Genomic DNA, 26,612 nt, shown 5'->3' on the forward strand with positions numbered 1-26,612 from the left:
TTTCCAGTGTTCTTTCACTAGGTGTAGCTTTAACCTTATTTATGTTGATGTCCTAGTGCACTAAATACACTAGCTTGTTAGGCTCTGGACTTAGACACTAAGTAGTTTTTTTGTTTGTTTTGTCTCTGTATCCCCAGCACCTAGCACCTGTGCCTTTGTATATAGTAAGCCCTTAATTAGGGTTTGTTGAATGGAGAACAAAGAAAACAATACTCTTTCCCTTGAAAACAAACTATAACCATCAGGTTCTCCTGCTCCTTCAAAGGCAGCCCCATGTGATAAAGTAGGGGACTTTTATACAGCACCTTTTGGAGATGTGCTACTCTAGATTTCTCAATGTGCGTCCTCTATTCAGAAGGGCAAAGCCTCTCCAGTCTCTCCTGCTTTCTTTCTCTCGTCCCAGCCAATGTACATTCCCCGCACTCACACTCCTGAGGGAACTGGAGAGAGGCGGCACCTAGAAACTAGCAAAAGTGACTTGCATGCCAGAGAGCTCAGCTGAAGAACGGAATGAAGGCTCAGCCTCCTGGAGTTGGGTGAAAGTTAGCTGCCAAGCAGCTGTCTCCACAATCCTTGTGCTCCCCACTCACTGGAGACTGGAGAAGAATCTGCCAGGATCTGCCGCCCGCCCGTGCTGCTGCCGCTGCTGCTGCTGCACGAGTGGCTTCCTCTCCACCCCCTCCCTCACTGATTTTTTTCTCCCTGCTTTCCAATCCCTCCCTTTTCCCCTCCCTCCCTCTCTCCTCGGAGCTCCTAGAGACATACTTGCTTTCCTTTTATCGTCAGTAACTTTACCCGGGGGATATAGTAGCTGGGGTTGCCACTTCGATCAGGGAATTGCATGACCTCAGGCAACCCGGCTAAGGGTCATCCAGCCTAGCCGGACACCTTTTTCTCTATTTTTTTTTTTTTTTTTTTTTTTTTTTTGCCTTTTTATGTGTCTTTCCTTTAAAGAAAAGAAAAAAAAAAAAAAATCAACCAAAGTACCAAGAAATCCAGAGCTGTCTGCAAGGCTGGTCAGATCCCGGGATTCTTTAAGAGGCTTTTATTTTTCCAGGGGAGTTCTGAGGGCTGGTGCTGAGCTTGTGCCCCGTGTCATGAAAGGGAGCCTTCATCTCTAGGTAGGTAGTAACGTTTTGTTTTTGGTTCTTACTTCTGAGTGTCCTGGGACTCCCGCTTTAAGGCTCTTGAGCTGTATGTGCCTGCCTGCGAGTATGTGTGTATGTGTATGCGTGTGTGCGTGCAAAGAAGCAGGGTTTTGAGACTGATATTTCTTGCAAAGATCGTGGCCATCAGTATTGTTGAAGGCAGGGCATTCTAACGATCAGTTCTGGGAGTTTGCTGAGGATCTGGCACTCACTGGTCTGGAGGCAGAGCCTGCAGTCATAATAGGGATGTCTTAAACACGGACTCCAAAGGGAATGGAGACCTTTGTATTGTGATATTAGTAACAGCAGCAGCAGCAGTTACTACTACTACTACTACTAATAATAAAATAAATAATAATAGTTGATAATAACTAGCATTTATATGATGCTTTAAAGTTTGCAAAACTCATATATATGTATATATACATATATACATTATATATACACACATATATATATATATGTGTATATATATATATATATATATATATAAAATCTCCTTTGACTTCCACAACAACCTTGTGAAGTAGGTGGCGTTATTATTCCATTTTACAGTTAAAGAAACTGAGGCTGAGAAGATTTAAGTGACATATAGAGTCACACATAGCTTACAAGTGCCTGAGATAAAATTGAAACTCAGATCTTTCTAAGTCTAAATTCAGCATTCTCCCCCCATCCCAGTAATAGCACTTAGCTTCCCCTGTGAGGGGTCTTTTACTTGCAGTCAGCAGTGAAAGTGGTAGCAGAGAGTTGACACAGTTCCTCAGACAGAGGGACTTTTGGGGCTCAAAGAGAAATGAGATTGTCTCTGGAGTGGGGTTCCATGATTGCTTGCCCAAAAGAGCAGCTTCTTGGACCTCAGCATCAGAGCTCAGGTCTCTGTCAGTCAGAAGTCATCAGTTCCATTTGGAGTTCTTGCATCAAGCTTACCGTCTGACCTTGAGCAGTTATTTTTTTTTTAACCTCTTTGAGTTTACCCTCTTTTTGCTTACTTAGCCCTATTTTGTCATTTTACATTTAAGAATTAATTCCTCCACCTGATGTTTTCCAGCACCCAGGATTCAGAATGAAAGAGGGGCTGAGAAATGGAGAGGCTTTTAATAAGATAAAGATTCAAATTCCATCCCTAGCATTTACTTTGTGATTTTGAGCACTTAAACTGTCCAAGTCTCAGTTTCTTCACTTGTGAAATGAGGGATTTGTATTAGATGAACTTTAACATACAGGAACTTTAGAAGCTTGGATGACAGAGAAAGGCAAATATTTTTACAACTCTTCCTTAGGACTCCCAGGGACTGGAGAGACAGATCTCTTGATATGGAAAAAAAGTCCTGGAGAAGAAGACAACATCTCAAATCCTGCCTTTCACAAGGGAATTTCCAGGTGTCTAGAACATACAAATCACTCATTACCAGCCTCTTTCCAGAGAGACTAGACAACTTGTGGTTTAGATTTTTCTTAGACTACCTCTTTAAAAAAAAAAAAGAAGAAGAAGAAGAGGTGGTCACTCTTTAAAAGTAGATTTGCAATTGGCTTTTCAGGCTATTAAGTGACTACCAGCATAGAGTTTTTACACTGACTCTGGAGATTGAAAAAAATGGTTTTATGAGCAAAGCAGAGTAGAAATCCTGTTTTTATGAGGGGTGAAGTTGACAGTTTCTTTGAAGCTTCTTTTATCATTTGAGGTAAAGGATGCCTTTTTAGATCCTTCAGAAAGAAATATTCAATTTCTTAATTTCTTTTTGGCAGAAAAAAAAAAAAAAAAAAAGTGACTTGGGTCTAAGGAAGGAACAGACCCTTATCTTAAACTTTACAGTCTTCTTGGATTGTGCCTAAGCAATAAAGTACTGACATCTATGCATTTCTTTCAGCCTTCCCATTTCTTTCCTTTTCTTTTTTTCCTTGAGGGATTGTAAAAATCTTATTTTCTTAGGCGCTTGTAATGATTTAGAGCCACGTTCTTCTCAATTTTCTGGAATGTATTGTTATTTCATCCATTCACCTGTTTTCATGTGGCCTTCTGAGTCTCCTGGGCTTGCCTCCTCTTTTTTTCTTCTTGATCAAGGACTTCTGTTTAGTCCATTAATTGTTGACCCTTATTGTACATCAGTTTTTAGTTGCCTCCCCGCAGCAGGGGACTTATGCTATGAACTCTCCAAGAACTAGCACTATGATGGCTCTTCTCCAATACTTAATTAGAATGCAGAGAGCAGCTAGCTTCCTTCTGAATGAACAAAATGGAGGGGTGTGTCTACTCAGGATGGGCAAGAAGTAGTTATTCAGGCATGGACAAGAAGTAGTTACTCCCTCTTTACTCTCTTGCTAGGAAAGATATTTCCCACTCCATTTCCCCATCTCTGGAATAGTGTCAACTCATGCCCCCTCCCTCAATCCAGGAAAGCAATCTATACCTTCTACCTAGGAAGCTACTGTCATGCTTATTAAATTTATTGTTAGTTTAGTAAATTTAGTCTGTTCTTTAATCATTGGACTATTCAGTCAAACATTTCTCTGCTATGTTTAAGATAGGAGTCCACTTTGGCCTATCATTATAAGGTCAAAGGCCCTCCATGACAATCCTTACTCGCTTTCTTTTGGTTAGCTTTTAATAGTAGCTCTAGAAGAGCTAAAATACTGGATCCTCTTTTTGTAGTCACCCCATCATTGCAAGGGATGCACCAATGCAGATGCCAAATGCAAGAGTCCAAAAGACAGCATGATCCAGTGAAAAGAGAACTGTCTTGAGTCAGAGGATATAGATTTGAGTCCTGTCTCTGTTACTTTCTGTTTGTATAATATTGGGCAAGTAATTTCACTTCACTTAACATCTGTAAAATGGGGGGTTTCTGGGGTACCTTCTAGTTCTAATCCTATGCCACTATGATAAATACTGTAGGGATAAATGCTGTCAGGAATATAAAAAGAACTATAACTCTGTGTATGATGGTCCACCCCAAATTTGAAGCTATAAAGCTGTAAATCTACATATAACTGTGATCCCTCTCCTATCCCGATAAATCCACGCTTTTCTTATTGTCCCCAAAACATTTTTATGACATTTTGATTTGGTTTATTAGATTCTCAATTCATTTTTTTGTATTAAGGAACTAATATACAAAACTAACTGTGAAGGAAGGCAGGACTTCTTGTAGTTTACATTAAACAGTTGTAACACAAAACAGCAAGCTGAGGTCTTGAAAAGTTTGCAAATCAAATGTTTTTCTTTCTGATCAATATATTCAAATGAGTGGTGAAGACGGTTCTCCATTTTCTTTCCCTTTTTTAGTGGGGAAGAAAATGTAAATTGGTATTAGGAAATTCAGTAGGTTCTGTAAAAAAAAAACATTATTTATATAACATGTCTTGAGCAGGATGATGGCCCCTGATTTTATATCTGGGCTTTCCATATAATATAGGGGGAAGGGAAAGCAGAATTCAAGAGCTTATAAACATCTTATTTACCAATATTACTTGCACCTGCCAAACCAAGCTCTCTGATCTATAAGAAATAGACAGCTTGTGTTTATGGCCATGCAGTGAGATGAGAACACCAGCTGAAGGAGACAATGGGACTCTGCAAATGTGGCAAAATCATATAGGCCAGCAGCACATAATTGGAACCTCAAAGGAAAAGAGATATAGAATGGTGTTATAAAACTGTTGTCAGGTAAACATTTCACAACATGATTATTAGAAAAGTTTTTTAATAAAAGAAAAAGAATGATTATCTTTTTTATCTAGCAGAAAGAACCCTTTAATCAGCTTCACTTCCCTCCCCTTTCTTTTTGAAATGATTATCTTTATAGGGATATAAAGAAAATAAAAGAAATTCCATGCTCTTAAGTCTTTAGTCTGAGGTATAGGGTTGTTGATTTTGGGTTTATGTGTGTGTGTTTCAGGCACATTAGTTTGAACTGGCAGCCACATCTGACTTAGATTGGAAGTGTTCTTTGAAAATGATGGATGTTTACCTCAAGAGTGTGGCAGATTATCTAGAAGAGATCATTTAACATCTAACCCATGCAGGAGAGGCAACCCTAGAAATACAAAATGCCATCAAGAAAGGAAGTTTTTCTGATCTTAATTCTTTCTATCCTGACTTGTTTACATGATATTATCAAGTAGTGGGTGAAATAGATAAATGTTTTCAGAGATTTTTATTTCATTATGCTAATTATAAAGCAAAATAAATTTCTTAAAAATAAATGAAATGAAGGGCAGTGTTCAAATCAGTTGAATCATTTTCATTGACAGATCAAGAAAGTAGCAAGTGGCAAGAGAAGCATTTTCACAGTCTCATTTCAGAATTCATTCAGTAGTTAGCATCAAGTATGCCAGTTTCAGTTTCTATGGAAGAATCTTCAGCTCTAGCAAGAATCTGGGAATTCAATGAAATGTTCTCCATTTCATTATTGAGTTTATTGAATGCCTACTGTATTCTTAGCTCTGTCCTAGGTGCTGACACATACACAGAAAATGTGGTTCCTTAAGAAGTTGGGGAGGCAAGACAAGACCAGACAGAATCAATTTGAGACTAAGATATGAGTCAGGACATCTTTGTCTAGAATGCTGTATTTCATAAGACAGATCCCTGAAGTTATGAATTTGGAGGATAGTAAAGGTTGAACATAGCCAATGGGACTCAGTGAAAAATGGATAGGATTTAAAGAGGCAAAGCAGAAAAGCCTGAGTGAAGGGAAAATAGATGAAAGAAAATGATATTGGGGAAAATTAATAAATTTATTGGAGCAGGGATTATATTAGAGAGCAAGGGGAAACCCATTTGATGATGAAGTTTTAATAATGGGTTGAAAATAGCAAAGGTAATATTAAAAGCAGACTACCTACCAACTATTTGTTGCCAATTTCTTGATTTTTCTATTTTTTTTGTCAATAGTGACAAAAGTAATATATTTTTCTTTTTTTCTTTTTTTTTTATTTAATAGCCTTTTATTTACAGGATATATACATGGGTAACTTTACAGCATTAACAATTGCCAAACCTCTTGTTCCAATTTTTCACCTCTTACCCCCCCCCACTCCCTCCCCTAGATGGCAGGATGACCAGTAGATGTTAAATATAGTAATATATTTTGCTTTTTCTTTTTTTTTTATTATAGCTTTTTATTTACAAGATATACGCATAATTTTTCAGCATTGACAGTTGCAAAACCTTTTGTTCCAACTTTTCCCTTCCTTCCCCCCACCCCCTCCCCCAGATGGCAGGTTGACCAATACATGTTAAATGTATTAAGGTATAAGTTAAATACAACATATGTATACATGTCCAAACAGTTATTTTGCTGTAGAAAAAGAATCGGACTTTGAAATAGTGTATAATTAGCCTGTGAAGGAAATCAAAAATGCAGGCGGACAAAAATAGAGGGATTGGGAATTCTATGTAATGATTCATAGTCATCTCCCAGAGTTCTTTCACTGGGTGTAACTAGTTCAGTTCATTACTGCTCTATTGGAACTGATTTGGTTCATCTCATTGTTGAAGAGGGCCACGTCCATCAGAATTGAGTAATATTTTTTTCTCAAGCAAATTGTTTTGGGAAGAAATAAAGAAAAAGTCTCTTTGATTGACTCTTCCAACTTGACTCTTTGTCTTTATCCTGAAAAAGATTCTTGGGAGAGATGGAAAAGGAGAAAGTTAGGAGACATTTTCAAAAAATATAAACGGAATGATAGTTTAACAAAGAATGTATCTTTCCTCCTTTCAACCAGAGGGAGATATTTGAAAGTGATAGTTTCCTGGAATAAGTGCAGTTTCCATGAAGCTTTTCTTAATAATTCATTTGATCTCACTGTGTGTGTGTGTGTGTGTGTGTGTGTGTGTGTGTGTATGTGTGTATTACTGCATTTGAAACACTGGACTCTCTTTTGCCTATAGTGAGATGACCTTGACTAACAGAGTTTACAATCTAATTTCTGCTCTATAGGTACATACTGCTCTCTCACGGTTTCTCTTCCTGCCACTCAAACATTCCATTTAAATATATTTGTTGAAGGTTCCAGGTCAGTTCTGCTTGCTAATAACTCCTTTAATGACAATATTCTGGATTCATTTCCAGGATCACTTTTATGGGGCCCATTTATTTGCTTTTAACCATAGTATAGTCAAAGTAACTCAGCTTCATTCAATTTAATGGTATCCCCCATTTACTCTGTGTTTGTTTGAAATAAGGGAATAAGCCCAGAAATTGTAGCTTTAAAAATTACCTTAGAAAATAATGGTTCTTGGTGAGTCAGTACTAAAATATCATATTATGTTTATAATCTCAGATAAGGTATAATTTGTCAGAACCAGGTGCAATCTTCTAGTCTATTTAAAAAGGATATGAAAAATTGGAATTGGATACTTAGAGCTTATCAAATGTCTCTTTCCTTTTCCAAAACTATTGTGTCCCATTCTTTTTAATAGAAGCAAAATTGCCTTTAGGTTATACTCAGCTTGAAGGTTTTGAAAAGCTTCTATGGCAATTACGGAAAGCACTACATAGCCACTCTAAAAGAACACAATTACATCTAGTGCTAGTTTTTGCTTCTCCCAAATTTTCTCAGGTAGCATATTAGTTTTCTATGATAATTTCTCCTATCAATACTTTTACCTTCCTTCCATTTGCCTTCTTGATGAGAACTTCCTTTGATTGCTAGTTAAAATAGCCATTTTAACTAGGTTTCACTTGAATTCAAAGTTTTGTAGGATTGATGATTAAAGAGATGATTTGTCTCTAACAGATTCTACCACAGACACACCTTCCAGCCTGCCCTTTTCACCTCCCCTCCAAAATGTTCCATTAATGTGTTAAAAGCACCCTCCAATAGTGATATAAAAGATAAATGAAATAGTAATGAGTGGTTCTGATTTTTTTAACTTTTGTCTTTACCTAAATTATGGGTAACTATAGCCAATAGACAGTCTGAAGTGATTATTAATTCTGTTTTTTTGGCTTTTTTCCCCTGACTTCAATTTTCCTGGCCAAAGCCATGAAATTGTTTTCTTTATCTGTTCCATTTCCGGACACCTATGACAATCCAAAAAAAAAAATTTATGCTTTGGATTGAATTTTGTCAAAATGGTTATTGGTCCAAAACAGAATAAGAAATTTGTTAAATAATACTTGAAGCAAGAGCCTTTTATTAACAAGTGATATTCTTTTTCACTAAAAGTACTTACTCAGAAAAGAGGTGACCCTGGAATCTCAAAGGCCAGTTACAAGATCTAGTGGATACTACTAAGCCTTTTTAGTATGCAAACTTATCTAAGAACCATATAACAAAATTTTGGTGATAATCCTCACCAAAAAGCTAATCATTGAGTAATGAACTGCATATCCTAAAGTTATCTATTACAAGGTGGGATTTGAAATAGTAATATCATTTAAATTACATATGATGAAGTGTAGAAATCTTTTCATAACAATGAATTTACAATTATCAATCTTATTACTAGTTCTATATAAAATGAATCCAGCTAATTCATGCTACTCCCAACCCTATTTTACCCTTCCTCAAACCCCCAACCTCCCACTCCAATCCTAGGTCAGCCTAGCATTAGTGGGCAGCTTTATTTGAGGTGAATAATAGCTCAGAAATCAAAGACAGCTGCCTTTGTTATGTTTACTCTTCCCCAAATCAGATAGCAAGTACACCTTCCTGAGCATTAGGAATGTTAGTACTACATTTATTTGTAAATACAAATTCTGATCTTTAGATACGTGTTCATCCATCTCACATTATATTGTGAAATAAGACATACCTCTCCTTGGAAGAAAATGACCAATTTTTTCCTTTGAAGATATAATTTCTTTATCCATATATAGATATCACAGTAATTCTATGCTGTGGGTATGGATGAAAATACACAAAGGCCAAAAATCCTCCTTATGGCATGCACAGCAACTACAGGTTGTCCACTTAAAGACTTAAAGTACATAAATTCAATGACATGTTAAATAAACTTCATTCATTTGCATAATTTAGCCAAGCCATTTGCTCTTGACCAAATCATTTGGATTGAGGATTAGAACTGACTTTCCTCACAGTTTTTAAGGGTCAGATTTCCAGTCATCACATGTCACTAATGAGGACTTCAGGGATTGACTAGATACAGTACTCACTGACCAGTGCCTTCACATATTTAGTATAACCAGTTGAATGATATTGTACCCAAATAAGCAGAGATTCCTCAGAATACTATCATTGGAAACTAGTGTATCACTTCTTCTCTGAGTAAACAATGCATCAGATTAAATAACACTATGTCAGTGTTCTGTGTCAAATGCCTCCCCTTTCTGATTGCATAGGACAGCTCTTCACAATGCTTCATTTTGGGGATTGGGGGAGGGCTGTGCTGAATAAAGGCAATAGAATGGCAAAGAGATGGGATCAGAATAGGAAAGAAAAGGGAGTCTTACCCTTCTTTATATAATGACTCTTGTTTGATCCATACCACATGCAAAATAACCCTTAATCAATTTTGTTTTAATTACCAAATGTGGGAAAACAGGATTGTTGTAAATACATGCAGTTGTAATTTATTCATAGACAAGGTTACAGAATAATTACCTTGCAGTTGAAGAATAAAGAATAGTGTCAGATCTGGTTAATCCATGCTTGGCTTATCCTTCTGTCTCTGTATCAAGAAGATTTCGAGTGGTAACTAATCTGTTAGCATGTATATAATATACCATTGTTTTGTTATAAAGGGGAGGGGGGATTTCCAAACCTCTCTAATTTATTTTAGAGCTCTCAAATTGGGATTGAACAAATTAGAATATAGTTTTCTGAGAAATAACATTATATCTCTGTTATAAACAAACATTTGATGTTCAAAATGTACTTTTTTGTGTGCTAGTGGAGGAGAAATTATCTGTATAACTTATTTTAGCTCCTATGGTTCCAAAGCTTGTGTCATAGGGTAGCAATGAAGGAAAAGGAAAGCTGTAACATTCAGTGAAGTTAGTGTTTGGAAGGGAGCTTAAAGTTAATTAAACCTGACCCCATTTTACAGATGAGGAAACTGAGTCTGAAAGAATTAAATTTTTTCCATTATTATTAAATTTATGGAATTTATGGAATAAAACATGTATTTCTATAACATAGTATTTTTTAAAAAGATGATTTCACATGAAATTGCAAATCTGCTGTGCACCCTTGCTATTCCTTTAAAATACACAACAAAATAATCATATAAATTTATTTTTTTTCTTCCCTCCTCCTCCACCCTAAAGATGGTTATCATTAAACACAATGAGGGATGTACATGTGTGTGTGTGCGTATGTGTATAAAATTATTTTATACATACTCTATTAGTTCTTTGGATGCAAATGGTGTCTCTCTTCATATACTCTTTATAATTAATTTGGGTATTTACAATAGTCAAAATGACTTATTCGTTCAAAGTTGTTCTTAAAACAATATTTCTGTTACTGTATACAGTGTTTTCTTGGTTCTGCTCATTTCAGTCTTCATTATTCTGTGCAAGTGTTTCCATGGTTTTCTAAAATCATGGAGCTCATCATTTCTTAGAACACAGTAGTATTGCATCACAATCCTATATGACAACTTATTTAACCATTCCCCCATTAATGGACATCCCTGTAATTTTCAGGGATTTTTTTGCCACCACAAAGAGAGCTCCTATAAATTTTAAATGATTTGCTCGAGACAACACAACTAGTGGAAAGTGTATGAGAAAGATTTGGACTCAGATCTTATTAGATCTAAACTCAATACTCATCTACTCTCCTACCTAGCTGTTTATAATGGTTGATTATCCATTGTTCACTTCCCAGAGCAAAACTTCCTGGATTGGGAGGTTAGCAATGAATACTGACAATTTCTCCATATATTCTTTCAATATGAGGCAGCTGGGAACCTCCAATAGCTCAGTGTACTGCAGTTGATTGAAGAGTATGATTTTAATAAAGTGAGTTAACCATTCCAAAACATCGAAATAGTGAAGGTAAAATTTGGCCTGTTACATTTAACTAATTTTCTTTCAATCCTCTCTGGAGTTCTCCTGAACCCTTACAGAACTATTCCCAGGACAGAGTCCCGATTTGTAAACTGAAGCCTCAAAAAGAAAGCCCCTACTGGAAGTTTCAAAAAAGAAGGAATGAAAAGTATATATTTGGTGGATGTGCAATGTCTGATTTGTGAAAATAACAAGAAAATTTTCATATACTAAGACAAATGCTATTTCTTAAAGAATTGGGTTTGGACAATTTACCTAAGTGCAGATTAAAACATTCACTTTCTTTTCTATGTCTTGCTTGGGGGTGGGAGGTACAACATGGCTAAGATGGAAATATGTTTTGCATAATTTTAATATCATATTACCTGCCTTCTCAATGGATGGAGAAGGAGCTGGAGGGAGGGAAAGAATTTGGAACTCAAAAATTTTGCAACAAATGTTCAAAATTAATTAATATATTTTTAAAAAAGAATTGGATTTGAGTACAGCAGGGTAAACATTGCAAGACTAATTAATAAATTTGCTACTTTTTTCTTCCCTGCTGTGGTTATTTTTATGTCAAAAGCATTAGAATTCCAGAAACCAGTTCTTGGCAGAAGAGCATGGTACTCAATGCCTCTGTCTTGCCACCTGTTGGGACTGTTGCCCTTTCTTTACCCTAAATAACCAGGTCTAAACAGTTGGATGGCATCTGTTCTTGGTGAGTACCCACACTGCTACCTCTGAAATAATATACTTGTCTTGCCAAATGACATATCTCTGATGCAGAGAATGCTATCCCTCTCCCATGGATCAAAATGTATTCCAATGAAAGAGCATCTCATTTTTTAAAGACATTGCATCTCGAATTCTGCTAATTCCTCTTGGTTACACTGTATAGCTACATCCAGTCTTCTCATTTTTCAATCACAAAAATCCAACCATATATTTAGAGAAGCATACAATGTGACTAGCAACCACCAAAAGAAAATATTCTCAGGCTAATGATCTAGAGGAAATTGATTGAAAGGCTGACTAATTGAACCTGGGAGATTTTTTCTTAATGCCTTTTTTAAAAACAAAATATGCTAGATACTTGTTCCATGTTTGATACCAATTGCAGTCATACATACACGCAAACACATATAAAATCAATGACATTTTCTGTAACTTTTACAGGAACTGTTAATTTATCTATTAAACAAAAGCTACTATAAATATTATAAACTAAACTGCTCATGATGGTTTGTGAAACCAAGTTTCTCAGAAACATTTATTCTCTGGGCTCATAATCCCCAGAATACACAAGAGGGATCAAACCAGACCTTCCAAAACCACAATCTCCGCAGTGGAAATGGAGATATAACTTTGACACATTCTCACAACAAGAGATTCTTCAGTACCAACATCACTTAAGTTGAGAGATATTCTTTTTTTTTTTTTTTCTTCAATAGAACATTCAAACAAAGAACAGACAAGAACCTTTTTTATTTACCTTTGGGATCTATATAGCAAAGATGCTGAATTTATTCTTATTTTTAAAGTTTTCTCAACAAAGGAAGTAGGTTGGGTTGTTTAGAGGCTTTGAAAAATTACAAGATTCTTAACGTCATTCCTATTCATCAGTAGGATGTTCTCTGTTTAGATGAAATAAAATTAAACCTTGGATTATATTGGTGTTTTTCTGGTGCTTAGAAGAAAAGAGATTTGACATATATTAACATCCCTGTACCTTTCTTTAGAAACTTTTGAGGGAAAGAATTTTAACAATATTAGTAGAAACTATCAGGAAATAGAATGCAAATCAAATATTTGGTGCAGTTCATCACATCAGTCTAGCTTGAATTCAGTTAAATACTATTCATCAAATTCATCAAATACAAATTCATCAAGGTCCAAAGTACATGGACATTATTCTGTAACTTTGACTGTAAAAGCAGAGCATGAAGGATGGTTTTTGTCTTCTATTCTAGAACTTTTTAGAGTATGGTACTCTGTGGTACATAAAAGACTCTTCTGTATGAGTGGTTTTCTTCTATATAGTATTAGGTTTCCTTTGATTCTTATATGGTAAATTCTTACTAAATGCTTGTTGATTGATTGAATTTAAAAGGATTATTCAAGGTACTCTCATCTTTACATTAAAAATGGGAACACGTGAATCATTTTTGCAATTTATGTTAGGTGAAGCAATGTGGAAATGGATAGAGAATAGCCTGTGGAATCAGGAGGACTTAAGTTGAAGCCTTTGCCTCTGACAAGTATTGGCTGTTTGACTTCGGACAAAAATTTTATCCGTTCAGTGCTTCCAGACTGTAAGTTACAAAGAAAATATGAACACACATTAAAAGGAGTTCTTCATGGGGAGGTCTTAAACCTAATATAATCACAGGTGTGATGGCCTTCCCCTCAAAAAAAATTTGATAATGGAAAACAAGAAAACAAAGGAAAATGAAGCACTAATTATAGTATTTTACACCATTAATTGATTGCACCATTGATTAATGGTCGAAGTCGGGTCACAAAATCACCTCCTTCTAGGACTCATTATCTGATGGAGTATTATGCCAAGAAATTGGGAAAAGAGAATTCTATATTAGAAAAAAGCAGTGGCCTGTGATCTAGGAGTCTTGGAACTCAGTCAAAGCTCTGATAATCCATTAATTCTGTAACCCTAGGTAAATAATTTTTAGATAAGTAATGCCTCAGTTTGTTTAGCTCCATGTCACATGGAGGTAGTGAGAACCATATTACCAAATTCAAAAAGCTGTTGACAAGAGAAATGAGGGGGTGCATAGGTGAACATTTTAAAAAGATAATACATACAATACTGTCTAGACATAAGGTACTATTCTTATGGTCAAACTCTTTACTAGTGAGCTAGATGCTGCAGATACATGATCAAGTAAAGGGAAGAAATAGAAATTCTTTCAAATGGCATGTGCTTTTTTTCTAATTCTAACCTTTTCATGGCTGAGTATTTTTTTTCACCTTGCTGATCAATCAAGTTTATAAAAAACACTCTTGTGGATGTTGGCCATCATGCGGGAGGTTCATTGACTGAAAAAATATCACCTACTCTGGAGTCATTATTATATCTTATATTCCTGTACTGCAAGTTAGTAGTTTCTAGCTTTACATCATTTTGATCTTTGAATTCTAGTAAAATGGATTCTCTCCTTATATTCTGAGAATATTTCCTTTCTTGCTTCCCATTTTTCCTCTGCTTTCCCTGCCACTATTGGGATCAGGAAGCAAAACAGCTGTAAGTATTCCTGGCTACAGAATTCACTTTCCCTGTTTGTCTGTTCTAATGTCCAAGTTAGATCTTCCCCAGGCAGGGGCCTTTGTGTTTACACAGATGGTGACCTGAGTGGATCTGATGATCAGATGAAGCTGGGACTTATTAGAGCCAGTTAATTTAACCATGGGTGTCAGTTGTTTGGCTTATTCCTGCCTTTGAAGCAGGACATAGTGAGCTTATTTCACAGATAAAACTTAAATCCAGATAGAGACCAGTTAAATCCTTACTTTTAAGGAGAAAAGACAGAGCAATATCCCATGACTCTGGATTCATCCTTATCTATACTGTGATCTGACAGGAAAAGGGTTATCATTTATTGAACCTGTCTAGATGAAATAGTTCAGATCCTCAATGCTCCCTCACTCTTTGTTCCTCCAAAGGCTTCATAAATGAGAACACTAAAATCCTTGTTTAAACTTAGTGTATAAAAATTTAAGAATTATGTTCTTAGAATGTAAATAAGTTCTGTAATTGTTTGTAGAGAAAATTAGTTATTTGATTCAGCAAAACTTTATGCTGTCTCTGACATGTCTCCTTTGTAATACCTCTGGAGAGGGGCAGGATGAGAGAGATGAGCATGGTGGGAGATCATTATTGGAAACTATTATCCGCTAATCAGTAAACAGGCAAAAATCTGAAGATGATCAAAGGGCTACATTTTCAGCTGAGATTAAGTCAATGGAGTTCAAACCATTTATGCCGTGGGAGTACCAGCAATATTCTCCCTAGATGAATTGTGTTCAACATGACAAAGAAGATCAAGAAAAATAAGCAAAAGATAGTGTGTGTTTCTCAAAGTAACAGCTGCAAAGCAATTGAGCTTTGTAACTTTGGGCTTGAAATGAGAGACTAAATCCCAAACTCTAATCATGGATCAGACAAATTCCATACTTAGAGACTTCAGCAAAACCATCTGACCACTCATTTTCTTCTGTAAAAATGGGCATAATGGCAATCTTCTCTATAAACTGTGATTATCTGAAGGTTTTTGAAGTAGCAGATCTTATCATTTAGCCTTATAACAGGTAAATATGGTTTAGATGGGAAATGGAAGATAGGGTATTTGGAAGTTCTGGGACATCCCTCACCCCCTTCCTTTTCCTTGCCTTTCCATTGATTTTATTGGTATAAAGAATTTCCCAAAAAAGAAACTGTCTCTAACAAAATAGATCCACCATTATGCTTTAGTTTATAATCTTAGAGTTTCCTGGGGCACTAAGTGTTTAAGGTTCTTGCCCAGGATCAGTTATTCATTATGGATCAGAGTTGGAACCTGAACTCAGTCCTTCCTGATGTCAAGGTCTGATTTCTGTTCCATTCTGATTCTCTGTCACTGTTTTTTTTTTTTTTTTTTTTTCTGAATCAAAAGTCAAGCAGCAACATTTTGCATGTGCAAGAATAAACTTTTATGTATCCTTTGGTCTCCAGGAATTTGTGGAAAATTATTGTTTTTACAACATGTAATTGAAACCATAGCTACCACATAAATTTTTATTTCTTTTTCCCACTAGTCTCCCACTACCTTGAGTCAAATCACACTTTTACTTGGGGATTAAATAAGCTGTGTCTTATATCGTGACTGCTGTATGCTAAGGAACTCCCTCCAACAGGCTCAATTCACAGGTTATTAGGATGGAACCCATACTTGACTCTTTTGTACTCTGATTGAAGCAGCATAAATTTTTTTTTCGGGGGGAGGAACCAAAAAATAGTTCAGTAGATGTAATTCCCAGGTCCAGCCTTATGATATGCAGCAGTAAAGCAACTAATAGGAAAATGAGGAGACTGGAGATGTTCTCTCAAGTCCCTTTCCAGTCTTATGATTCTCTTTTTTTCATCTGCAAATTATTTTTCCTGCAATTTAATTTTCTAAAATCAAAGGGTAGAGATTATGAGTATAATCTTCTGGGAAACAACCCTAAATTCTAAATAATGATGATGAAATTTGTATGGCATAGCTTCTATTACTTATGAGCTAAAGTAAAACTCACTATGCTTAGATAAAGCAGTGGGTAGTCAATAAATCCTTATTAAATGTTTGTTATATGACAGGCACTGTGCTAAGTGCTATTACATGAAGGCAAAAATGACTCCCTGAACTCAAGAAACTTAAAAGATTTGGTAATCTGTTTCATATTTACTGTATTTTGGAAGCATAGACCAGCCTAATTCATTAAAAAAAAAAAAATTCAATTCAACACTCATGTGCCTGAACAGAGGCTTCAAATAACAACAAATAATTCTTCTCATAAATTCTTCAAACTTTCCAGCTTTGTGATTAGTGAATGCAATCATTTCCCCAGAGGAAACCAGGATAGAGAAAAGCTAAGAAAGGTCACACCGTGAATCAGAGAGCAAGCCCAGAATGGAGCCAGAATGTTCTCATTCCTAATCCTATGACAATCACTAGATCTCACTTTAAACCCTAAGGAGCAGCACTTCATATCAGTATGTATTATTTTCAGGCCTATAATAAGATGCTTAGATGAGAAGCATTTCAAGTGTTACTTTAAAAAGAGTTGTCATAACAACAGGAATAAAAAGATAAAATGCTACTACAATTTCAAAGGCCTGTTTTAAGTCTTGCCTACAGCATTACTTCATCTTGATGTAGCAAGGGTGGCCTCTTAGCTCATACAAGAAATTTGAGTACATAACATTGCCATATTTGCCACAACCCAGTTGATTTGTCATTTTTATGTAGCTTCACAATCACATATATATTTGTCTACCCAACCAAATCTACCATAAACTAGTTTGGTTTTTAGGAAGTCCACATAAAAATCAAATGACCATACCACAAACTAGGTCATAGCTGAACAGCTTTCACTTAAGATTTATTGTTGCTTTAATTTGAAATGAGTTCCTATTATTTAGAGGAATCACTTTTCCCTTCTATCTTCATCTACCTGATTAATAAGCCCTGGAGAGATGAAAAGGGGATTGGAGACCACTGTTTATAATTAGGTTGCTATACGTTTTTCTAGAACCTAATGTCCATTTGCTCACTATTTGCAAAGTAGGAGGCAGCTCACTAATAAAAACAATTCTAGAAAGTTGCTTATAAATGTAGTCATTTCAGCAGAGTACAAAACAACAACAAAATATAAGATGGCAATATTTGCTTAATGCTTTTTTCACCAGGATTAATAGCTAGAAAGAAATCTGTCTGATCTGGTCCAAAGGGTGAGTCAGTCTAAATAAGTGAGCAACATGTAGAACTTTGCTTGGCCAAGCCCAAAATAGTTTTCATGCAAAATCCAATTCAACGAGCATTATAAAATACTTTCTATGTTTGAGATGATACCATGTAAAATCCTGAGGGATACAAAGACAAAGCACAAAAATAGTCTCTGCCCTAATGAAGCTTACAGTTTTCTCAAATGTTTTCAACAAATGATTTTTTTTTTCCCCTATAGGACTAGTGACATCACTCAGGATAGTGAGTTGTTAAATAGATCAATGTCCAGATGACCTTTATTCTTAAAAATTCTCTCCTCCTGGATGGGCATTTTTAGGTTCTCCACCTTGTTGTTTCAGATCTTTGTCTTTCCTTCAGGTGTCGAATTGCACTTTCTTCTTGACAGTTTGTATCTGTTGTTGGTTTTGTGTTAATGTGCAATTTGTAGCTGGTCACAGAAGGGCCAACTTCATCTCTTAAGGAAGTATTGGGGGTGTACTACAGTTAGTATAAAATACAAATTGTAACAGCATTAATCAAACATCTTCCATCCTATTATGGGTTACAAAAGATGTACTATTGGGTCAAGGTTATTATAAGAATAGGGTTAAAAAAGATTTACTTTTAATTCTTTTCTTGGCCAATTAAATCATCAAAGTTACTTGCAGTTTGTTCAATATTCCTTAATTAAGACATCTGCTAAATTTTGTTATCCTTATTTACTAAAGTATTTCCCCTTCAGGAAATGAACTAGTAAAGAAATTCGAAGAATTGATATTTGATATTTTCATTGCCCCCCAAACAAGTTATATCAGAAATGCCCAAATTTTTATTTAATTGGGTAATGCAATTTCTTTTAAAAATAAAAATTTAGAAAAAAGTCCTATAGTTTATACACGAGTCTATTATCTTTTAATTTTTGCAAGCTTAGATGCTTTTCCTCCATATCTTTCTATAACATAGGAAGAGATGAAGTTGTCATTTTCCCTAGAGCAAAAACATTTCAATTATCAAGAAGTTCTTGCTTTCAATTACTCCTACCAAGCAGCTATGCTATTAATTTGTTCTTTTTTTTATTCAGTAAATGGTTCAATTATTATAGGCTCTATCTTAAAAATACCTTCATGGCCATCTTTAACAATGAGAGGATCCAAATCAGTTCCAATTGCTCTGTAATGAACAGAACCAGCTACACCCAGCGAAAGAACATTGGGAAATGAGTGTGGACCACAACATAGCATTTACACTCTTTCTGTTATTGTTTGCTTGCATTTTTGTTTTTCTTCCCAAGTTATTTTTACCTTCTTTCTAAATCCAATTTTTCTTGTGTAGCAAGACAACTGTATAAATATGTATACATATATTGTATTTATATATACTTTAACATATTTAACATGTATGGGACTACCTGCCATCTACGGGAGGAGGTGGAGGGAAAGAGAGGAAAAGTTGGTACAGAAGTTTTTGCAAGGGTCAATGTTGAAAAATTATCCATGCATATGTTTTGTCAATAACAAGCTATAATAAAAATAAATAAATACCTTCAACATATTAACATGCTCAAAGACAGAGAAAGGAAGCAAAGAAAGGCTTAGGGACCAACACTTTGAGCTTGTATGTTCCCTCTGTCATTAATTAGTTTTGTGATCTTTTATAATAAATCATTGATCCATTTCCATGTGTTTCTTCACCTATAAAATAGAGACAGCATTATGAATTAACAATTGTTTTGTGTGGTTTCTTCATATTGGTTAGAAGGGCAAAGTATTTTTATTTCCTACTTAAGCATAAAAGAGTAGATTGCTTCTGTAGGGGAAACAACAATAAATGGTTTATAGCTTCATAAATTCAGGGCTAGAAGGGACTTGAGGTCATCTAGCTGAAACGACTCATTTTATAGATAAAAAGATTGAAGCCAGGAGACGACTGACTTGACCATAGTGTTACCCATTAAATTGACTGATTCAAAACAAACCATATTCATTACTTTGGTTTTTGTTCAGACTTTCAGTTGTGTACAACTCTTCATAACCTCATGGGCCATGCTGTCTGTGGAGTTTTCTTAGCAAAGATATTAGAGCGGTTTGCTATTTCCTTCTCCAGTAAATTAAATCAAATCAAATGACTTGCCCAGGTTTCCTCTGCTAGTAAGTGACTGAGGCTAGATTATTTTTATAAAGCTTTTTTTATTTTCATTTATTATTATTTTTATTTATAAAGCATATGCATAGATAATTTTCAATATTCACCCTTGCAAAACCTTATGTTTCGACTTTTTTCCCTTCCTTTCCCTCCACTCCCTTTCCTAGATAGCAAGTAATCCAATATATGTTAAATATATACAATTCTTCTATGCATATTTCCACAATGCTGCACAAGAAGAATCAGATCAAAAAAATAAAATGAGAAAGAAAACAAAATGCAACTAAAGAACAACAAAAAAGTGAAAATACTATGTTGGGATCCAAAAGTTCCCAAAAGTCCTTTCTCTGGGTGCAGATGACTCTCTCCATCACAAGGGCATTGGAATTGGTGAGGCCAGATTTAAACTCAGAAAATGAATCTTACTGATTCCAAACCCAGGGCCTATCCACTGTGCTACCTGGCTGCCCCAATTATGTCAAATACTTTGAATATAATAATCTTACTTGAGTCTTATAACAGTAATTTAAGATAGGAATCTCAGGTATCTTTCATTTAAAAGATGAGGAAACTGATGCTTGAGAAGATTATGTGGCTTGTCAATTGTAATCCTTATAGTAAAATCTGGAATGGGTTACAGTAGAATGTGAATCAGGGCAAGCCATCAATGGTACTGGTGCCAATGAGAAGCTGTATAATTGAGGGGCTGTATAATAACAATACCCATTTTCCAAACCTTTATTTCCTTTTCCTTTATCACTTTATCATTTTTTCCCCTCCTCCGTTTGCCATTACCTTAGATCTGCCAGTAGCTACCACTAATGGTAAAGGTGATTTTAATTTAGTACGCAATAAAGAACTTTCTATCTGCAAAACATAAGAGGGCATAGGAAGATGTGTAGGAATCCATTCAAGATGGAACAGCTTAGACTTTAGTAAAGGAGATTAAAATTCTATTCAAAAAGCTAATCAATCTAGCAGTGGTATAAACCTCCAAAAGACAAAGAGATCTCTCCCTACTGGTTGATCAGCAAAGGAACAAAGGATTTTAGAGCAAATGGGTGCCCTATTTGAAATCATGTCTAAGCTCTTCATTTTACAGATGAGGAAACAGATGTACAGAGGTAGACTTCTACAGAGCCACATAGAAAGTAGTTGCAGAGCCCAGACTTCAAGCAAAGCCTCCTGATTTCAAGTCTGTTGTATTTTCCATGAAACCTCATGAAGAGGATGACATTTGAACCAAACCTTGATTTATGTTTAGGATTTTTTAATAATCAGAGCTGAGGAAAGGGGATTTCAGGCAAAGGGAGCAATAGTGTGACCATACATGCAGAAGGAAAACAGAGCAATATATGTTTGGAGGGGCAGGGGTTAAATTTAACTTAAGGATAAGTTTGTATGAAAGGGTAGTGGGAGATGAGACAGGTAGGTTGGAGCCAGATTATAGAGACATTCAATGCTGGGTTTGGAAAGGATACAAAAGCAGTGTAACTTACATTTTATTCCTTCATTTTATAAGAGAGGGAAATCTTGGGATGACTGTGTATATGCATATAATAACTATTTTAGCTTTAGTTCTGAGGCCTATTTAGGCTCTCCGAGCTATTTTGTGGCCCATATCCCAAAACAGAGGCACCCAAGGCAATTACCCAGATTACTGGTAACAGTTTTGCATGTCTATTGGGAAATTAATATAGTTTTTCAATATATTAAACAGCAGGCTTGAACTTCATTAACTTGGCATATAATCCTCTGAATATTGTTCCTCTATTTGGCTCTAAAACTCAACCCAAAAACTGACCACTGAAAAGCTCATTTTCCTCACTTTAGGAAATGGGCACAGTCAGACAGCATGACATAAGGCAAAGAGCTCTGGACTTGGAAGAAAAAGAGAGAAAGAGTTGGCTTTGAATCCTGGCTCTGATGGTTATTAGCTATGTGGCCGTAGGAAGGCCATTTCAACCCCTTTGAGTTCTAGTGTCCTCATCCTTAAAGGGAAGTAATAATGTGTGCTCTCTCTACCTCACAGAATGGTTGTGAGGAAAGTATACTACAAAGTTTAAGTCATAGTTATAAAATGGTATATAAATGTAAACCACTATTATTATCATTGTTATCAGAATTTCCTGTTTAAGGATACAGTCATTGATACAACTTAATCAGATTGTTACTTTTAAAAGTCCATTTTCATTGATATCTTTGGTTTATGTTACCTACATTTCCCCACCAAAAAAAACCCACTTTACATAATAAAGAATAAAAAATAAAGGGAAAAAGAAAATCAGCAAAACTAATCCACAAAAATGTCGATTTTTTGTAGTGTTGCTTTCCAGGAAGCTAGGCAGCACAGTAGATGATGCCTCATAGGTCTGGAGCAGCTAGGTGGCACAGTGGATAGAGCACCAGCTCTGGAATTAAGAGAACCTGAGTTGAAATGTGCCTTCACATATTCACCAACTTTGTGACCCTGAGCAAGTCACTTAACCCTGATTGTCTCAAAAAAAAAAAAGATACCTCATAGGCTTTTGGAGAATTAGATGATATAAGGTGTGGTTGAAAGAAGGGGCTACTATAAATGTGGAAGAGCTTTATGTCCTATAGGACCATGGCCCTGTCATTTTAAGTAAGTCTCTGAAAACTTTTCTTTAGTACTATTCAATTGCCTTAACCAAGATGCTGCATCGTAGCATAAAAGTTGGTTAGTAAATATTATTGATAACTGATAAGTAAAAAATTAGGAAAATGTTGATACCTTATACTCTGCCTTGATGAGGAAGGGGTGACATTAAGTCAGAAACAAATCAATAAGGATTTTTGAAGTTATTTCTATGTGCCAGGTACCAAGCTAAGTGCTGGACATATAGCACCTGCCCTCAAGAAGCTTATATTCTTATGGGAAAGATATACATATGGGGATAGCATGCAAATAGCTATGCACAAATAATATGCATATAGAATAAGATATATACTTGTATATATGAAGTATATATTGCATATACAATATGGGTAATATATATTTATATATGAGAAATATATATATATGTGTGTTAGGAAAAAATACATCAGAAAAAAAGTGGAAATATATATATATATATACATATGTAGAAAAGATAAGTCAACCATTCTATTATAGGTACCCTTTCACTGTATAATAGCAAACACTATTTTAGACTTCATGTTAAACAAATATTACCATCCAGACAGTAGCAGCCTCCTTACATCCAAGTCCTGATAGGATAGCTATTTTAGTGAATTATACTTTATTGTCTATGATGTGGGGAAGAGAATAGAGAAAAACACTTTTCAGGAAAGCTAAACAAAACAGAGGGAACTCTTCAAACATACAGGAAGAAACTCAACTTTCATTTATATCAGTCCTCTCTGCATTTTAAAGGATTTCAACTGAAGGAAAGGATAAAGCAATATAGAGTAGCAAAATCCAAGAGTCAGGATGACCTTAATTCAAATTTTGCCTCAGACACTGACTAGCTCTGTGACTCCTGCTTTATCTGTTTCCTCATCTGTAAAAATAATATAACACCTATGAGGGATTAAATGAGATAATATTTATAGCGTTTTGCAAACCTTAAAGCCCAACACTGTTATTATTAAACTACAAAATTTTCCTAGGGAGCTTTTGATTAGTTCATTCCCCTCCTACCTTTGGCAAACCACTTGGGATGGGATAGAAGTTCCCATCATTGGAAGATGAAAGACTGGAGCAGAGGCTGTGTTGAAAACTCAAACTAGTGAAATGATAATTGTGAAATAATGGTTTTGGAATATCTTCCCGCTTTATTTCCTCAGAAAAGTTACCTAAATGCTGCTGGTTGCTTGTTCTTACTTAACTAACATTTGGGACTATCTTGGGAGCTATGCTAGAGGGACAACAAACTGCTTTTCCACCATGAGGTTTCAATGGATACCATTGTCGTTTTTTCGGTTATTTTCAATTATGTCTAATTTTTCTTGACTCCATTTGGGGTTTTCATGGCAAATTTACTGGACTGATTTGCCATTTCCTTTTCCATCTCATTTTAGAGATGAGGAAATTTAGGCAAATAGGACTAAGTGGTTTACCCAGGGTCACACAGCCAGATTTGAAATCAGATCTTCCTGACTCCAGGCCTGATGCTCAATATGCTGTATCATCTAGGTATCCCTCATATTATATCATAATCACATCATTGTAAACATATGAACTTCAAGTTTTTAAGATGCCTCCTTTCTCCCCATTCTACCTTCATTCTCAAGAGAAATACGAGGTCAAATTGAAATGTTCTTTCTAATTGATTCATATAGGGTCCAGGACTGTCAGCATCCTCTTATGAGTGAAAATTAACATTGGGAAATGACTTGCCTACATGAATTGTTTGTGTTCCTTTTTTCTTAATTAGATGCTAAGTCTAAGGTAGTCTTAGTTCCTTAGGGTGGAGATAAGTTCTTCCATTGGTTGGTTTATTGCAGAACAAACTGTTCACTTAAGGTCTTTCTGAGACACTCTTGCTTCCGTAGAATGTCTGTACCACTTTCAGAGTTGCTCTAGCTTCTGCTCTGCTGAAGGTCTATTTTGTATCTTGTCACACTGTCTCTTTGTAAAATAATCAGTACTTTAAAAAATAAATTTAAGATTTATTAATTTCATTCTCTTAATCAATAAGGACAACTAATTAACCTAAAAAAGCTATAGAAAAAAGCAATTTATGAAAACTCTTCTGCAAGTCAATTCAATTACTTCAACAGTTTAATTTTTAAAAGAATATTAGTACTAGCTAACATTTATATAGTGCTTAACCATGTGCCAGGCACTTTACTAAGCTTTTATAATTATTATCTCATTTCATTCTTACAACAATCTTAGGAAATGGGTGCTATTATTATCCCCATTTTATAGATGAGAAAATTAAGGCAACAGGGATAAAGTCACTCATCCAGGGTCACATAGCTACTAAGTATTTGAGGCTAGATTTGAATCCAGATCTATTTTATTCCAGACTACATGCTCTATGTGGTATCCACAACTTCTAAGTGTTTAAGGCTGGATTTGAACTCATATCTTTTTGACTTCAGACTCCATGCTCTATCTGATGTATGACCAAAAAAGAACACCAGTTAGGCATTTACTATATGCAAAGCACTGTACTAGGCACAAAACAACCTAAAAAAAGGGAACAGTTCCTGCCTTCAAGAAGCTTTTATACTCTATGGAGGGGAGGTGTATACAGGATAAGTAAATAGAACATAGTATGAAGAGAGAAGAACATTCATTAACAACTGAGATCAGAAAAAGTTTCATAAAGAAAATGGGATTTTGAGAAGTGAAGATTGAGCTTTTATTAAGCATTTATTATATCCTAGGCATTGTGTAAAGCACTGAGGATATTAATGAAATTAAGCAAGACAATCCCTACCCCCCAGAAGCTTACATTCTAATTGAGGAAGGCTACTTTTGAGGAATGGGGGAGTGAGGAGGTTGGTAGAACACCAGGCATCAGGGCATTGGATTAAGCACCAGAGCAGGACACTTAATAGTTGTGTACTCTTGGATAAGTCACTCCCTTACCGGTTTTGCTTCCTTATCTGTTAAAAGAGACAAAGGAAATGGCAACCCACTCCTATATATTCCCCAAGAAAACCCCAAATGGGGTCATGAAGAATCAGACACCACTGAATATCTCTGGATCGATGTGAGATTAAATGAGATAAAGGGTTAAGTACTTCAGAAGCCTAAAAGCCAAAAGATTTCAGCTATCTTTATTCAAATGGATCATTCTTAAAATAAGGTCTTAATACCCAATAATTAATAAAGCTTGTTTATTGTATTGGTTTGAAGTGGCCTATCAATGATCAGTTAATGCATTGGCATTTTTAAAGTTCCCACTGAAAAGCAGTTGGAGTTTCAAGATTAGAGATTAATAAATAGAGAGGTGGGGGAAGGAGAGATAGATTTAAGAATCATCAACATAGAGATGGCAATGAAATCCATGGGACCTGATGAAATCAACAGGTGAAGTACTATAGAGATAAACAGAGGGCCCAGGACAAAGCCCTGTGAGATTCCTAGTATTAGAGAGCATGAGGGAGAGTGAGGAGGAGTGATTTGATAGAAGTGGCAGTCTGGTTATTTAGAGAAAATAGAGTACCAAGGAGAAGTGGTTACAGAGAGTTCATGAAGAATAAGGATTGAGAAAAAGCCATTGGATCCAAATCCTATCCACAGAGAAAGTAGATTTTAGTATTTCATATATTTCTAGGTTTTTGGAAACTCCCAAGATGCACATTAGTTTTATAAGAAGAGTGCTCAGAAAACATGAAATGAGCAGTTATTAGTGTGGAGGTATGAATTTATAGAACTGGACAGATTTTCTACAGCTCAAAAAGGTGAAAATCAAATAATAACAAGTTCTTATGAACAATCTGCTGTTTTTAGTGCAGTTCCTGTTTGTTAATATTTGATGAATTGGAACCTTATATACTAAGTGTGATTAAGAAAATTGCAGTTTTGCCTCTAAAGTTCTGTAGATTAAGACAAGGAAGCATATTAGTGCCCTCTCCATCTTAAATTATGTGGATATATAGCATGTCCCAAAAGTTTTAGTGTAGTTTTAAGTATTAATAGCAGTTGATCGATCTATTATTACCCTAAATGCATTAAATTTGAGATACTTTCCCTGTATATGAACTTATTACTTGAGGGCAAACATTTTTTATTTTGTTTTTGTGTCACCAGTGAAAAGGTAAAATAGGCATCAGGATGGCAAATATGAAATAGTTTTGGAAGAGTAATTATAATATTATAAAAATAGCATAATAGAGATTCAGTTCACCACCTGGAGCAACTTTGACAAGACAGGTACAAAGGAGTGCTA

At 35.5% G+C, this 26,612-nt stretch overlaps 1 protein-coding gene across 5 annotated transcripts in view; it reads left to right on the forward strand.

The window, feature by feature from the left end:
* The window catches only part of RIPOR2 (RHO family interacting cell polarization regulator 2), a 124,637-nt gene that overhangs the window by 26,097 nt on the left and 71,928 nt on the right, over positions 1-26,612 (forward strand). Inside the window, exon 1 of one of the 5 annotated variants that reach the window (XM_012541601.3) lies at positions 726-1,121. The exons of the other annotated variants lie outside the window; for them this stretch is intronic. The gene's annotated coding sequence lies outside the window, so the exon portion shown is untranslated. Of the gene's footprint in view, positions 1-725; positions 1,122-26,612 lie in introns of those variants that run through there. 5 annotated transcript variants of the gene reach the window in all.

This window comes from Sarcophilus harrisii, chromosome 1 (assembly GCF_902635505.1).
Source record: "Sarcophilus harrisii chromosome 1, mSarHar1.11, whole genome shotgun sequence".
Classification (NCBI taxonomy): domain Eukaryota; kingdom Metazoa; phylum Chordata; class Mammalia; order Dasyuromorphia; family Dasyuridae; genus Sarcophilus; species Sarcophilus harrisii.